Source organism: Hyperolius riggenbachi, chromosome 4 (assembly GCF_040937935.1).
Source record: "Hyperolius riggenbachi isolate aHypRig1 chromosome 4, aHypRig1.pri, whole genome shotgun sequence".
In the NCBI taxonomy this organism is placed as follows: Eukaryota; Metazoa; Chordata; class Amphibia; order Anura; family Hyperoliidae; genus Hyperolius; species Hyperolius riggenbachi.
In genome coordinates, this window is record NC_090649.1 from 201,855,956 (window position 1) to 201,872,686 (window position 16,731).

The 16,731-nt window shown below is 45.5% G+C and overlaps 1 protein-coding gene across 1 annotated transcript in view; it reads left to right on the top strand.

The window, feature by feature from the left end:
- The first annotated feature begins 1,053 nt into the window (after positions 1-1,053).
- TFRC (transferrin receptor) overlaps positions 1,054-16,731 on the top strand; it is a 79,883-nt gene continuing 64,205 nt past the window's right edge. The window contains exon 1 of the mRNA XM_068281235.1: positions 1,054-1,136. The gene's annotated coding sequence lies outside the window, so the exon portion shown is untranslated. The remainder of the gene's footprint in view (positions 1,137-16,731) is intronic.

The following is a 16,731-nucleotide window of genomic DNA, read 5'->3' on the forward strand; positions in this document are numbered from 1 at the left end:
GTATACTGGACCCTTGCTTGACACATTTTGGCAAGTTACAGGAAAAAAAAAGTTATGAAAATTAATTGGATGACTTTTTGCAGACATCCTGGGTAAATTGAACGCCAGGGAGGTTAAAAAAAATCTATTTACCAGGGGCTTTCTTCAGCCCCCGGCAGCCATCCTGCGCCTCGCCGCAGCTCCGATCCCAGCCGGTGGCCCGGGGTCCCCTCCGGTGCAGATGCTGACCTCGCCAGGTTGGCATCTACTGCGCTTACGCGAGAGCCTCTCGCATTTGCACTGACATCTTCTGGAGTGTACTGTGCAGGCGCAGCACGTCAGCCTCATGTACAGATCCATGTAATACTGTATGTATGTATATATATATATATATATATATATTTCTACTGAAAAAAATGTGTTCAAAGGATATCCAAGACTATTAAAAAAAAAAAGTTTAACATACCTGGGGCTTCTTCCAGCCCCTAGAGGTCAGGTGTGTCCCTCACTTCAGCTCCACTGGCAGCCTCTGCAGGACTATGGGTTGGCTTCTTTTGCACATGCATGGGCCCGCATCACTGGGAGCTCCCCATAACGCAGGCGACGCCGACCCATCATGGGTCAGCGATACTTCAGAGGCTGCCAGCGGTACCTGGGAGAACACCGGAGCTGCAGCTAGGAACACACATTTTTTTAATAGCTCCTGATATCCTCTGAACACATTTTTCAGTAGAAATACACATATACAGTATTTACATGGATCTGTACACATATCCTGAAAGAGGGACAAATGAGGAACAGACGAAGGACAAAGGGATTTAGTTCCCACTTCCCAAAGGGTGAAGGTCCCTCTGAAAATAGGACAGTTGGGAGCTATGTATCTTATCCACATCGCGATCAGGCTAGCCTTCCGCTGCAGACACCACAAATAGTCTAGCTGTCTATGTAATACAAAGACGACGACGACCCCCAGCTACAGCAGGTGATCAACACCCGCCTCCCTATTCAGCCTATCTCTATCTACACTACAGCAGCACAGCATCTTCAGGGAGTAGGATCAGTTCCGGGGCGGGGGCCGGATTCTAGTGTGTACGTGATCCGGGGCGTATTAAGACAGAGCACGTTATGCAGTAGAGAGACATTAGACAAGACAAGAGGTGAGTGTGGCTGGTGCTTCTGACAGCTGTCTATGGCTTGCTGCAGTGTGCGCTGAAGGAAGGGCGTTGGGCTTTTTTTCGCCATCACACTCCATCCATTGTGTGTGTCCGGGGTGAATGTGTTCTCATCACACTCCATTCATTGTGTGTCCGGGGGGACAGAGCGGCGCACGCGTGTGGCTGCCTGGCCACTCCACAGCGCTTGCATGTGTTCTATCGCATGCCCTTCACCAGCAGTGCCCGAGCTTTCATTGCCGAGCTAAAAATGCTCACAACGGGCTGGCTAGTGTTGTCCCCCCCCCTTCCCCCCCCTATTTGCGCAAGCTGTACTCAAGCTGCAGCAAGATAGCTTTATGTGTGCTTCTGCTACGCTGTCACTGCAGCCATAGAATTCAGTAGGAACACGTGCTTAATCTTTTAGCAAAGTGTTTCTTGATTGCAGCATCTGGAATCTTCAGTACCTTCTCACAAATCTGTAGTGTCATTGGAATGAGCTTTAAATAAGAATATTATTCATTTAAAATAAAAATGTATTAATTTGTTACCAAATGCCAAATTCAGTGCTGTGTAATATGTTGGTGCTTTATAAATAAATAAATAAATGCAAAATTATCTGTAAAACTATTTAGTCAGCATTGTAATGTCTGGAAGCAATAACTAAATGGACAGATCTAATATGAGATGTCACCTTGAGGAACAATAGATTGGGAGAAGTGTGTGTGTTTGCTTGTTTCTCTCTCTTTCCACCCCCCCCCCCCCCCCCCGGAGATATAGTAGGAACTATATATATAGAGTGTGTGTGTTTGTTTCTGTTCTCCCCCCGGAGATATAGTAGGAACTAATATAGAGTTTTTTCTTTCTGAAAGTTCATTTACAGTTGCACAAAAGACATGCCTATCTATCTATCCGGGGTTTTCTTTTTTTTTTTGTCATTCGTTGTGATTTGCTTCAGCTACTTGCCCTTCACTTTAGTTGCAGGAGATTGTAGAAGCCTGTTCTATTCAATTACAGTCAGGTGTCTGAAAATAAGTGTTGTTAGGGGTGTGATTACTGCTAACCGTCCCTGCAGGTCATTGCCAAGGATATTGTGTCTCAAGGTTACACAGAGGAGTAGTCAGAGAGGTCTATAGTGTTTGGTGTAGGGCGCACATGGTTGTAAATCAGTTAGTGCCTTTAGGAAACCATCATTGAGCAAACTATGGTAACTGCTGCTAATTTCTTAAGACTTCAGCTAAATGCTATAGCACTATATTTCCTCTGCTGTATCTTCAGGTACTTTGTGCTTTGCAAATCCCTTCCTAGGAATGTGTCTCTGTGCCGACTAGTCTTCCAAATAAATATAACATGTTTGTTTTAATCGGCTTAGCATTTAGTTTAGCAAGTGTTCAAAGCTATGCACAATGTAGTTACAAGCTGCAATGTGACTTTCATGTGATTCTTGGAATTCAGACGAAGGACAAGGCTGCCTTATTTTTAAATCCGTCTGCTTTTGTACTTGTGAAGAATCTGTTAATGGGCCTATAGAAAATGGATGGATTTATTAAATCTGAAGCAGTTTTTGCTTATATAAGACTTTATGCCTCACCTACACGGTACAGTTTTCCGTCACATGGATCTAATAAGAAATTACATTGTGTGCACATCCAAATTATTTCAGATCAATTTTGTGATATATTTTGCTTTGATATGTACCCAAAATCTAATGCAATCCGATTGGACCGGTTGGAAATTATCCAGTAGATCTGTCTAAAGGTGGCCATACACTGGTCGATTTGCCATCAGATCGACCAACAGATCTCTCTCTGATCGAATCTGATCAGAGAGGGATCGTATGGCTGCCTTTACTGCAAACAGATTGTGAATCGATTTCACCATGAAACCAATTCACAATCTATGGAGCTGCTGCCGCCTTTCCTTTTAAGCAATACCAGTTGCCTGGCTATCCTGCTGATCCTCTGACTCTAAAGGCTCATACACACATCAGACCATAGTCTTTGGAAAATGAAAGCTCACAGACCAATTTTACCCCCTTCCATGTAGTATGAGAGCCATACTCTACACAGTCTATTCTATGGAGCTGAACTCCCCATCAGACAGAAATCTTTGCAAGATGCTGTAGACATTCAAAAGATCACTATCTGCCGAAGATCTGTTCCTGCAAAAGATATGATCCTGCAAAATGCATTCATAGTCTGAGATCTGCAGATCATCATACACACCTTGTTCTAGAGACATTCATCTGCAGATCAGATCCACCAGGATGGATTTTCAGATCTGCAGATGCTTGTCTGATCTGCAGATGAATGTCAGTTAAACAAGGTGTGTCTGATGATCTGCAGATCTCATAGACTATCATTGCAATTTGCAGGAATGGATTTTTGGCAGGAACAGATCTTTTGTAGATACTGATCTTTTGTGTCTGTACAGCATCTTTGTGTGCAGCATCTTGCAAAGATTTTTTTCTGATGTGGAGTTCAGCTCCATAGAAAAGACTGTGTAGAGTATGGCTCTCATACTACATGAAGGGTGGTAAGTAGGGTCGCACGGTTTTTCGGTTTAAAACCGAAACCACAGTTCAAGGCAAGACGATCTGGTGATCGTCAGTACCTTCGGTTTTTCAGTCCGCTGTCTGTAATATCTTGCTTCTGGCCCCGCTGTGCGCGGATTGGCCAGAAGCAGTGAATATGTATAAGTGTTAATGAGCGGGGGGCGGATCCACTAGAGCGAGCGGCCGGGCACATCATACAGCATTACCAATCACTGGCTAGCGATGGAATGACGGCAGCGGTAGGCGGAGCTGTATGCTCTGTACAGCTCCGCCTACCGCTGCTGTCATTCAATCGCTAGCCAGTGATTGGTAATGCTGTATGATGTGCCCGGCCGCTCGCTCTAGTGGATCCGCCCCCCGCTCATTAACACTTATACATATTCACTGCTTCTGGCCAATCCGCGCACAGCGGGGCCAGAAGCAAGATATTACAGACAGCGGACCAGGCAGTGCAGACCGTGAGCCAAGCCCTCCCCCCCCAAAGTGCGAAAAGCAGGAATTTAAAAAAAAATCGGAAAAATCGAAATTGCAATTTCTGAGAGAAAAATTGCAATTTCGATTTCCCCCCCCCCCCCTAAAATCGTGCAGCCCTAGTGGTAAGATTGGTCTGTGATCTTTCATTTTTAAAAGACTATGGTCTGATGTGTGTATGTGGCCTAATACTTTTAGCCATAGTCCCTGAACAAGCATGCAGCAGATCAGGCGTTTCTGACATTGTCAGATCTGGCAAGAATAGCTGCATGCTAATTTCTGGTATGATTCAGACAATACTACAGCCAGATAGATCAGCAGGGCTGCCAGGCAACTAGTATTTTTTAAAAGGAGATAAATATGGCAGCCACCATGTCACTTTCACTTCAGTTCCCCTTTAAACAGTAGAGGGCGCTCTACTGTTTAACCTTCCTGTCGGAACAGGAAGAAGTGAAGCCTGCCGGAGCCCAGCGGGGACACGTGATGGTGGAGCAGGTAATGTATTGCCGCTAGCGTCGGTCGTTGGACATCCGAACGCTGCTATCGACACACTCCCGACCCGCCGGCGATGGAGCGAAATCTTCCACACAGAGGGATCGACGGGAACGATCGAGTTTTGTGCTGAAATCAATTGTTCGGTCAGCATTTGCACAATGATTTCACAGCAGATACGATCACAGTGATCCGATCTGCTGTATATCGGCGTGAAAATCGTTAAGTGTATGGGCCCCTTAATAGATCCGATCTGATAGAAAATTGTACCGTGTAGATGAGGCTTCAGACCGATGTCCCGATCCAGCCCTTTATGTCAAATACTCTGAAATTTTATACCTACCGTATTTTTCGGACTATAAGACGCTCCGGACCATAAGACGCACTTAGGTTTAGAGGACAAAAACCAGGGAAAAAATATATATTAACTAAACCTGGTGCGTCTATGGTGCATTGGCATCTTCAGTATCTTCTCCCCCCAAATATTATGTCCCTGTGTCCCCTTGTCCCTTTTGTGTCCTTATATGTGCCCCTCTTTGTCTTCTGTCCTCCTCTGTCTTGAGTCCTGTGTGTCCCCTTGTCCTCTGTGTTCCCTATCCTGAGTGTCCCCTGGCCTGAGTCTTGTGTGCAGTGATGTGTCTGGGTAATATGGTACCTATGGCAAACACTGAAATGGTGCCTGCCCCTACCCCCACCAGTCAGAGCTCTCTTCCCCTTTAAAAACAGCACCTATCCCCACAGCAAGACACCCCTGTCCCTCTACCCCCTAGCTCATGACACCCTGCCCCCTAAAGCAAATAACACCCCTGCCCAGACTGTCCCTCGTCCACTCACTATATGATATGCCCTCGCCAGCACATGACACCTTGCCAGCCAGCAGCACACCCCTTCCCTGTCCCCCAAGCAAGTTATCATCCTTGGGAAAAGCATGTGGCACCCATGGCCCCCGGGTAATGTGCAGCTCAGGAGTGAGGGACACTTTGTACCTGGGCAGAGAGGGAAGCCATCCGGATTACTCAGCTGCAACGATGAAAGCCTGCACCATCACAGCCCGCACCGAGAAGGGGAGACAGCGGCAGAGCATCCCAGCTGACCGAGGAGGAAAGAGAGGTCATCCAGGTCTGACTGCTGCAGCGATCGCAGCCCGAACCATCACAGCCCGCACAGAGAAGGTGAAAGAGCGGCAGAGCTTCCCAGCTGACCGAGGAGGAGGGAAAAGTCATCCGGATCCGACAGCTGCAGCGATCGCAGCCCGCACCATCACAGCCCACACAAAGAGAGGGGAGAGAGCGGCAGAGCATCCCAGCTGATGTGCAGACGGGCTACAGCATAACGGGGCCACAGTGGCGAAATGAGTAGCGGTAACAGTCCACAGAAAAGCCGCTGGCTGGTCCGTGCACGCTGCTGAAGCCTATCTCTCATCACTTCCGCTTATGTCACTAATGCGGAAGTGACGAGAGATAGGCTTCAGCAGCGTGCACGGACCAGCCAGCGGCTTTTCTGTGGACGGTTACCGCTACTTATTTCGCCACTGTGGCCCCGTTATGCTGTAAGCCACCGGTCTGCACGTCAGCTGGGATGCTCTGCCGCTCTCTGCCCTTCTCGGTGCGGGCTGTGATCGGCGCATACTGCGATCGCTTCTCACTCCGCCCAGGTACAACCTGTCCTAGTAACATATTACCCCGGGGGCCCCTAGAGACACAGGGACATAGCAGGGGACACGGTGCAGCGCACGGGGTACAACAAAGCAGATGGGGGACTCAGAACAGGGGACAGGCACTTGGCCAAAATTTCTGCATCCGGACCATAAGACGCAGTGACTTTTTTCCCCCATTTTGGGGGGAGAAAAAGTGCGTCTTATGGTCCGAAAAATACGGTAAGTACATCTCTTCTCTATTGAAGAAAACATGCTCTCTTTATAAACTGATCAGACACAGACTTGTGATGGTTGTGTGTTCAGCCCAGAATAAAACCTGAATGTAAAGGGTGCTTTAATCTATTGTAAATAAGCCAGAGTATAGTTTACTGTAGTCAGGTCAGTTGAGGTTTGTGTAAGATCCTGTAATGTACACTCCTCTTTGCTCTTTGTACTGAATTCTCCAGGTACTGTGTACCCTTTTATGCTTCATTCAGCCACACCTTTTTTACATTTTTAAAGGACACCTGAAGTAAAGGTGGCCATACACTTATAGATTTGCAGCAGATTCCACCATCAGATTTCTGTCAGATGCCTGTCAAGTTGAATCTACCTGATTCAGGCAGGGCTGTGGAGTCGGAGTCGTGGAGTCGGGCAATTTTGGGTGCCTGGAGTCGGAGTCGGGAAAAAATGCACTGACTCCTAATGAATTTGTAACTGTAATTAAAATAGAAAATATGATAAAATGTTCTATTTCTCAGATAAGTTATTAAAAATAATGTGTATATATACAGTAATAGCTGTGCTTAGTCCACAAAAATGAAATAAACTAATCAAAATTAGTTACTTGTGCTGCTTCAATAAAGCAGTCCCCGTATTTTTAAGGTTAGATATACATATCTGATTGTGACTGTATATATGATGTGTACACAGAAATCTCTTATATATAAGAGCAGTGGCTGGATGGTGTACTGGTTAAGGGCTCTGCCTCTGACATGGGAGACCTGGGTTCGAATCTCGGCTCTGCCTGTTCAGTAAGCCAGTAATTCAGTAAGGAGTTCATTGGGCAAGACTCCCTAACACTGCTACTGCCTACTGAGTGCGCTCTAGTGGCTGCCTCGCAAGCGCTTTGAGTCCGACAGGAGAAAGGCGCTATACAAATACTGCCATTATTATTATTATTATTATTATTATTATATACTAAATAACATCTATGCTGTAAGAATAAAGCCTGATGTGTAGCCGTGTCACTAATAGAGATGGTCAATGAGATGGAAATAATTCTCCATTGATGCTGATTTATGCAAATGTATGCACTCCCTTTGCTGATGAAATCAAATAATGTGATATGTTATTAAAATTTGGTTTGGTGACTACAAATTAAAGGGTAACTGAGACGGATGAAAAGTAAAGTTTTTTTTTTTTATACATACCTGGAGCTTCCTCCAGCCCCCTTCAGGCTAATCAGTCTCTCGCTGTCCTCCACCACCCGGATCTTCTGCTATGAGTCCTAGTAATTCAGCCAGTCAGCGCTGTCCGGCCGCATGCCGCTCCCACAGCCAGGAACATTCTGCACCTGCGCAATAGTGCTGCACAGGTGTAGTATGCTCCTGGCGGCGGAGTGTGTGCATGCGCACTACGCCTGACTGGCTCAAGTACCTGGACTCATAGCAGAAGATCCAGGTGGTGGAGGAGGACAACGAGGGACTGATTATCCTGAAGGTGGCTGGAGGAAGCCCCAGGTATGTATAAAACTTTAATTTCATCTGTCTCAGGTTTACTTTGTTACACAGTAGTACTATACTCTACATATGCACTCCCCTCAGAGCTGCAGGGAATCCACTGAGAATGCTGTGCACATTGAACACAGAGGTGTTGTCTGTTTACAATCTCCTCATTCCCCTGCAGAGTACCTGCACATCATTCTTACATTGCCTAGGGCCTGATAGATGTTCTTTTTTCACATTCAAGCTTTATTAAGTGAAAATGATCAAATAACATACAAAGATGGTAAGAGCATGTATATAGGTGTACAAGGATAAGTCCTATATTCAAAGGCGTATTAAATCTTAACATGTAGTAAGCTAACATCAGTTGTCTATAGAGAAATAGCATGGAACAAAGCTTTAACACATTCGGTCAGAGTAACCGTTTCTTGAGCAGTGTAATTGGTTTAAGATTTTTGCATCACTAACTTATAATCAGATGAGTCACGAAAGTCATACCATAGGGCCCATGTTTTAATGTAGTTGTCTACCCTGTCTTGGGCTGTAAGAACTATCTCCTCCATATCAGCTATTCGATTCACTCTATCCCACCATTGGGCAATGGCCGGGGGGTTCTCTGATTTCCAAAGTACAGGGATTATAGCTTTAGCTGCGTTAATTAGGTGTATGAGTATACACTTTTTGTAGGATTTAAATGAAAAAGGGATTTCATGAAGTAAATATGTCTCTGGGGTGAAAGGGATGTCAATGGAGATTTTTTTTGCCCAAGTGTGAACCTGGTGCCAGTAGTTAATTATTTTAGGGCAGGTCCAAAAGATGTGTATGAGGTCCCCTCCCGTGTTCCCACATCTCCAGCACTTATCGTTATCGGATAGGCCCATGCTTTTAAGTTTGGCAGGCGTGTTGTACCAATGGGATATGAGTTTGTAGTTCAACTCTTGTGTGCTAATATTAATTGTGCCTTTGTGAGAATTCGTCAGGATGTGGTCCCATTGCTCCTCAGAGAGAGTTTTCCCTAGGGCTTGGTCCCATTTTTCCTGGTAGGGAAGTCTTTCAGGGGCTTCTAAATATAAAAGAGCTTTGTACATCCATGACACAGAGTGACGCTGGGGGAGACTAGATGATGCTTTAATTTCAAAGTCCGTCAGTTTTCTTGATAGATTACCTTTTTTGGAGGCGGAATTGATGAAGCTTTTTAATTGTAAGTAGGCCCACTGGGGGCATGTCATTCCTTCCTCAAAAATTGTCAGATTCTTAATAGGAATGGGAGCACCCCTCCTGGACACGTCTCTAAGTCTGATATCTCTAGATTTCAGTCCTGTTAAGAAGGAATTCTCGAGACCTGGTGGGAATTCCGGGTTGTCGATTATTGGGGTTAAAGGGCCTGGGAGAGTGGACAGGCTGCCTTTGGAGGTGAACTGCTGGAAGGTTTTTATTGTGGCTAGCATCAGTGGATTTGCTTTTATAAGATCGGGTAGGCAAGATTGAGGTAGCCAGGGGATCTTGTTTAGTGGTATGGCAGAAAAGGCCTGTTCTGTCTGGATCCATCTTTTAGTGGAGCAAGGGTAACACCACTCTAGTATTCTGCTAAGGACCGCAGCCTGATGGTATTTGTAGATATTTGGGAGTCCCAAGCCTCCTTCAGTTTTGTCAAGAGCGAGTATAGAGTGCTTGATTCTAGCTGGGCGCTTGTCCCAAATGAATTTATTAATGGCGGATTGTAGGGATGCAAAGTATTTCTGAGAAAGATAGACAGGTACTGCTTGACTCACATATAGAATACGTGGTAGTGCGTTCATTTTTATGGAAGCAATGCGTCCAAACCAAGACAAGCGGGGTAAAGAGCCCCACTTCTGGATATCAGCAATTACACTTTTAATGATTGGGAGGAAGTTCAAATCTATAAGCTGTGTAAGTTTAATAGGTATCTGGATGCCTAGATATCGCAGCGAAGTTTTTGCCCATTGGAAAGGGAAAACTGATTTCAGGTGTTCAAATGTCAAAGAAGGAAGAGAAATATTTAAAGCTGAAGATTTAGCTAGGTTAATTTTGTAGTTAGACAAGATTCCAAAATGTTTCATTTTTTCTAGGAGAATAGGTAGGGTAGTGTTAGGAGAAGATAGAAAAAATAATAGGTCATCTGCAAATGCAGACACCTTGTGCTCTTTCCCACCCATATGTATGCCCTTGATGTTCGTGTCCTCTCTGACCCAGTTTAAAAAAGGCTCCAGAACTGTAATAAAAATTAAAGGTGATAAAGGGCACCCTTGTCGGGTGCCATTTGCCAGTTGAAAGGAGTCTGATAGAAAGCCATTCACCTTGACCTTTGCCGTGGGGTTGGCGTACAGTAGGGAGATCCAATTAAGCATTTGTTTTCCCAGTGCCATATGCTCTAGGGAGGCTTTAAGAAAGTCCCACGCAACCCTATCAAAAGCCTTCTCCGCATCGGTCGAGAGGAAAAATCCCTCCGACGAATGCCGAGTTAGCCATGCATGTACACCTATAGCTCGCATCGTCCCATCTCTTGCTTCTCTCCCTGGTAGGAAACCAACCTGGTCGGGATGGATCCTAGACTCTAAAATAGGTAATATTCTATTAGCCAGGATTTTGGCAAAAAGCTTCAGGTCAGTATTTAGAAGAGAGATGGGACGGTAGCTAGCACAGGACTGTGGGTCCTTATCTGGCTTCTGAATTACCGTTATATGTGCTTCTAAGAGTTGCTTCGATGGAGTAGCTGACTCCGTAATTTTATTAAAAGCATCTAGAAAATGGGAGCACAAGGTGTCTGCATAGAGTTTGTAATATTGGGCCGTAAGGCCGTCTGGGCCTGGGCTTTTATTTGGTTTTAGTCCTTTTACAGCTAAATAAAACTCTTCCTCTGTAATGGGGTCATTGAGGTTGTCTCGTTCTTTAGGATCAAGAGAGGCCAGGCCATATTTTTCTAGAAATTGAGAAATTGCCTGTTTTCTGGTGAGAGTGGAGTTTTTGCCTAAAGTGGGAGTCTGAAGGTTGTATAAAGAGTGATAAAATTTGGGGAATTCTTCCGCTATATCAGGAATGGTAAATTTCTTCTCCCCTTTTGCGTTGATGATGGATTTCACATGTGTTTTAGCCGGTTTTTCCCTAAGGGCCTTGGCTAGTAATGTGCCGCATTTATTGGCATGTTGATAAAAGGTGCCATTAGCAAGTAGGAACTTGCGTCTAACCCCATATGATAGGGAGGAGGATAGCTGGGATCTAAGGGTAGCTAGTTCCTCTAAAGTCTTGTCTTGTAAGGATTTTTTGTGCTGGTTTTCTAATTTACGAATGCGTGTGTATAAGTGGTCTATGGCAGCCTGTCTCTCTCTTTTGGCCCTAGCTCCCATGCGGATTAGCTGTCCCCTAATATAGGGTTTATGTGTTTCCCATATAAGCAAGTCTGATTGTTCATTGTTTTGATTTGTCATGAAAAATTCAGACAGATGTCTCCTTAGCAGCTCTATATTATTTTTGTCAGTTAATAAGAAGGGGTTTAGTCTCCAGCAGAAAGAGGTAGGGGCTGTCCAAGGCGGGTTGATTGATAAAGAGACCGGAGCATGGTCCGCCAAAGACTGGATCCCAATTGAGGCTTGAGTAGCCAAGGAGGCATCTCTCTGTTGTAAGAACAGGTAGTCTAGTCTTGAGTATTTTTTGTGGGTAGCCGAAAAGAAGGAATAGTCTCTGTCTTTGGGGTGTAGAAGCCTCCACATATCTACCAAAGACAGTCTAGCTGGTCTTTAATTTTTTTAAGGTCTTTGTATCTCATGGCTGAGGTACCATTTGACGTGTCCAGGAGGGGGTTTAGTGGCAAATTAAGATCTCCCCCCTAGAATCAGCATCCCTTTGGAAAATAGTAGTAACGTGTCTATCACTGTTTTGAAGAAACTGACCTGATTGGTATTTGGACTGTAAATGGATGCCAGCGTCACATCTCTGTCATGGATCTTTCCCTGCAAGAAGAGGTATCTACCTTCCGGGTCACTTAGTTGGGATATCAACTGAAAGTGTATAGATCTATGGATAAGGATAGACACTCCCTTTGCCTTCTGTAAGGGGGAGGTTGCGTGATAGTGGGTCGGATAGAATCTATCGTAGAATTTGGGGACCGCATCCTGACGAAAGTGGGTCTCTTGAAAAAAGGCAAAAGTAGCATGTTCCTGCCTTATAAAGGACAAAAATTTTGACCTTTTCTCAGGAATATTAAGGCCATTAGTATTGCATGATACGATTTTCCAGGGAGAGTGGTGGGGGGAGCTGGACTGGGACATACTGCAAGTTATGAAAAAAAAAGGGCCAGGTCAGTAGAAGAGCAGACAAAATAATCATATTATGTAGGCTAAGGAAATCGTATAGAGCTCGTGATGTAGGTCTGAAAGGTTAGGTCTACTCTGGGATCGGAGCGTAAGCGTCAATCAGCTTCGCTTTATGCAAAAAAGTGCAAAGGCTAGAGAATACTCACGTGACACACCTGGCTATGAGCGGCGTGTCACTTAGCGTGTGAGAAAAAGACAGAGAGTCAAGCTCCCTGTTGGGGAGGTGTAGAAAAAAACCAGGGAGGATGGTTAAACTTATCAACTCGGGGAATAAAGACAAGTCAAAAATCACTGTTGAAAGAGTATAAAACACAGTACAATATTAACCCAAAAGTTCTGTAGAGACCCAGACCTATTAAGTTTAAATAAGTTCTGTCCCCGTGTGCAGCCTCAGCCAGTCCATGGGACGGCTGCGCCGCATCAGGGACGTAGTCCCCACCTGTATAAAACCAAAACATCATAAAGCATTATAACATTAACATATATCGGGACAGTCAGCCGTTTTTAACAATAAGAATTTGGTTTAGTCTCCGAGAGATGGTGAAGTTAACCTTATAGTCCACCTAAAATCAAGGATGGGAAAAGAAAAAAGGGGTGCATATGATTAATCACATATTGCCAGCCAACTAAGTAGACTCATTCTGCTTGAGAGGCTTGATCAGAGTCAGAGGTCCCTTTGAGACCCTTGCTTGCTTGAGGATTTACGTCCCTGTTTGGATTGCTTAGCAGGGGTATGACGGGTCTTGCTCTCCTGGGACATGATGGTATTGTCCGGCTCTTGTAAGGGAGGCAGGAAGCCTGCGTACCATAGTGGCAATTTAGGGACTGAGATGCTCAGGGCCGCACAGAATTCCTCCAGTTCAGAGGGCATTTTCAATGAGTGAGTACGTTCATCTATTGTAACCGAGAGTGCAAAAGGGAAACGCCACCTGTATCGGATATTCTTTTCCGTGAGAAGCAGTAGCAAAGGTTTCAGGGCCTTACGTTGATCTAATGTTATTGGGGACAGGTCTTGGAAAAGCGCTATCTGAGCTTCATTAAACATCACCACATCTTGGCCCCTTGCAGCTTTCATGATTTCCTCTTTTAAGGGGAATGATTGTAAGCAGCAGATAATGTCACGGGGGGGATCACTCTCTCCCCTTTGGGGACGCAGGGCCCTGTGAGCTCGTACTAGCTCGATCTCCTGCTCTCTTGGGCGCCCCAGCAGCTCATTAAAGATGGCGGTTAAGGCTGCAGGTATCTGCTCCGCAGTTACGGATTCCGGAACGCCTCGGACTCTTGATATTGGATCTCCTGCCTCTGTTATCGAGGTCTTCGAGGTGACGCTGGTGGTCAATAAATCTAGTATCGTGTGTATAGGCTATCTTAGTGAGGGATTTTATCTTTTTTTCTCTCTTGGACCCTGCTGACTCTATGGTATCAAGCCGCGTGCCGATTGCTGCCATGTCCTCCCTCATCTCCGCTATTGCAGCTGTGAATGTAGCTTTTATATCCTCAGCAAAGCCTCTCATATGGGCATATGTCACTGAGTCTCTTCGTTTGGCTGGGCGTTCGTACTCACGCTCAGAAGATCCTCTGGAGGTAGCCGATCCAGCGGGCGATACAGCACGGGCCGGCGCCATCTTGGAAGAGGAGGCCGCGGCTTTCTTCTCCGATTTGTGAGCGGAATAAATCTGGAAGACTGCGACCAAATTTCTTTTGGGAGTCTCTCGGAGTACCAGCAGCTGTTTGTCCTCGAGTTCGTCTGCTCATTGCCAGGTATAGGTGCGGGTGGGAGCTGTAACAGCTTAGTTTAGCGACGTCTGGGTCAGGAGCTCAGAACTCAGGCAGCCATTCCTCTCCGGTGTTAAGCCACACCCCCCTGATAGATGTTCTTTGTTCCGGTTTGTACCTTTTACAAGTACTCTTACCAAGGACTAGTTTTAGTCTAAAGGGAATAAATATAGTAGTCTACATATCCTTCTCACTTCAGTTGTCTTGTAAAATTCCTAAGCGTTGGCAGTTAAGAGACGAATTTCATGTTACATACTTTTAATCAACAAAATTGTAATATGCAAATTAGAGGAGTCGGAGTCGTGGAGTCGGAGTCGGTGGAATCCTAAACTGAGGAGTCGGTGGATTTTTGGACCGACTCCACAGCCCTGGATTCAGGAACAGATTTCCAATAGATTTCAGAATTAAATCTATTGGAAATCGATCTAAATGCAGTATCGGACCATTAGATCCAATGCAGCTCTATGGGCCATCAATCTGCTGCCAGCAGCAGATCGACCTAGATTGCAGATCGACCTAGATTTTCCATCCTGTCAGATCAAATCGATCGAAATCTGCTGCAGTTCAATTGATTTATATTTGATAGAATCAATTTTTGATCGATCAATGACTGAAACCGATCAGTGTATATGGAGGCTGACATTAGTTTATTTTCAAACAATGCAAATTGTTTGGCTGTCTTAAGCCCCATCACGTTGCTTGGCTATCTTAAGCCCCATCTACACGTTACAATTCCACGTGCAATCGATTAGTGTGGTTGATTTTGGTTATCAATGCAGAATCAACCACACTATTTTTCGAGTCCTGATCGGACATGTCGGATTTAATCGATTCAATCGAACGCACATGGAATTGTACCCTGTAGATGGGGCTTTTAAAGAGACCCTGTGACTTAGAAAACACCCTCTGGGGGATACTTGCCTCCGAAGGGGGAAGCCTCGTTCCCAAAGAGGCTTCCCCGACCTCTGAAGCTTGTCGGAATCCAGCAGTTGCTCCTCTGCAACCACCCCGACAAGCTTGACAAGCGGTAATTTATTTACCTCTCCGTGATCCTGCGCAGGTGCACTAGCGGTTCTTCATTCCGGCTAGGCGGAAATGGCTGAGCCCGATCGTATCCACTCTACTGCACAGACGAAAAGGACTTGTGCCTGTGCAGTACAGCGGATATGATTCGGTTCAGCTATTTCCGCCTTAAACTGAGTGCGCCTGCGCAGGGTTGCGCTGCACTTTGGGGGTCCCGGCACTCTACAGATTGTTGGTAAATTGGCCAATCCAAATTCAGAAGACCCCGACTGAGCCAGTTACTGGGGCTGATTGCGGCTGAACGGCAGACCACGGGAGGGCGGCGAGGGACTTGCACGTGCTTAGGAGGCTGGAGGAAGCCCCGGGTAAGTATCAAATCTTTTAATTATCCCGTCTCTGGTTTACTTTAAGGTTAGTTTCACAGTCGGGCATTGCGTATTCTGTAAAAAACAGGATCACAATGGAGGGGAAAGGTCAGATCGTGTGGAATGCATGCGGTGTGATGTGTACAGTACACTAAAAGTATGTTTCACTGCGCCTGTGAACGCACACGCATGTTCTCTGGTACAGCACAGTATGCTTCACTGCACCTGTGTGGTGCAGTGTGTGGCCTGTATTTCACTGGAGCTTGGAAAAATGTGTGCCTCCTACCAGGGCTGTGGAGTTGGAGTCGGAGCAATTTTGGGTACCTGGAGTCACTGGTTTTATAAGCTGAGGCGTTGGATGATTTTTGTACCAACTCCACAGCCCCTGCCACCTACTGGGGGTCAAACTGAAGCATTTGAAATGGGTGCAAAGTGCATTTGGTACTTTGGCCACCACTATAGACTGCTAGGCAATTAACCGCTATAGCAAACCCTAGTGTGTATGAACTCCAGCACCCAAATTACAGTCTAAGTGAACTCTGGCTATTTGGTGGAGTAGAGAAGTGTTAGTAGTAGGCACTTGGCTATAATATAGCAAAGGGAGGTAATTTAGGCACCGGAGTATCATAGGCGGTGGGTTAAGGGCTCGTTTCCACTATTGCGTTGTGAAATTGCTGCGGCAAGATGCATGCGTGTGCATACGAATTTTCGTGCGAATCTGCATGAAAATTTGCATGGATGACGATGTATGCGAATTTTACCATGGCAATGCCGGTGTGCTTTTCCATTGATTTCATGCAAATTCGCATGAAAATTAACATACCAAAACGGCATGCGAATTTCCTATTAAATACATTAGCGGCGATTCGCATGCATTCCACTCGCAGGCAAATTCTGCGGCTCTTTTGTGTGTTTTTTCACCGCTGAAAAAAAACGCACCTGAACGCTACAGTGGAAACCGGCCCATCCACTTGCATTACATGTGCTAATCCGCATGCGTTGGACGCATGCGGATTCGCGATAGTGGAAACGAGCCCTAAAGCAACCTGGTGCTAAAAGCCTGGCTATAGTACTATAGTATAGTTGAGCATGTTTGTTAGGTGCCATGTTTCCATAGTAGATTGATGTCTTGGTGCCTGGTTGCAGCTAGTTAAAGTGGACCTGAATTCTTGCACAGGACACAAGGAAAACAGAAATGCACCCTGTATGTATTTAAAGAGTTTAGC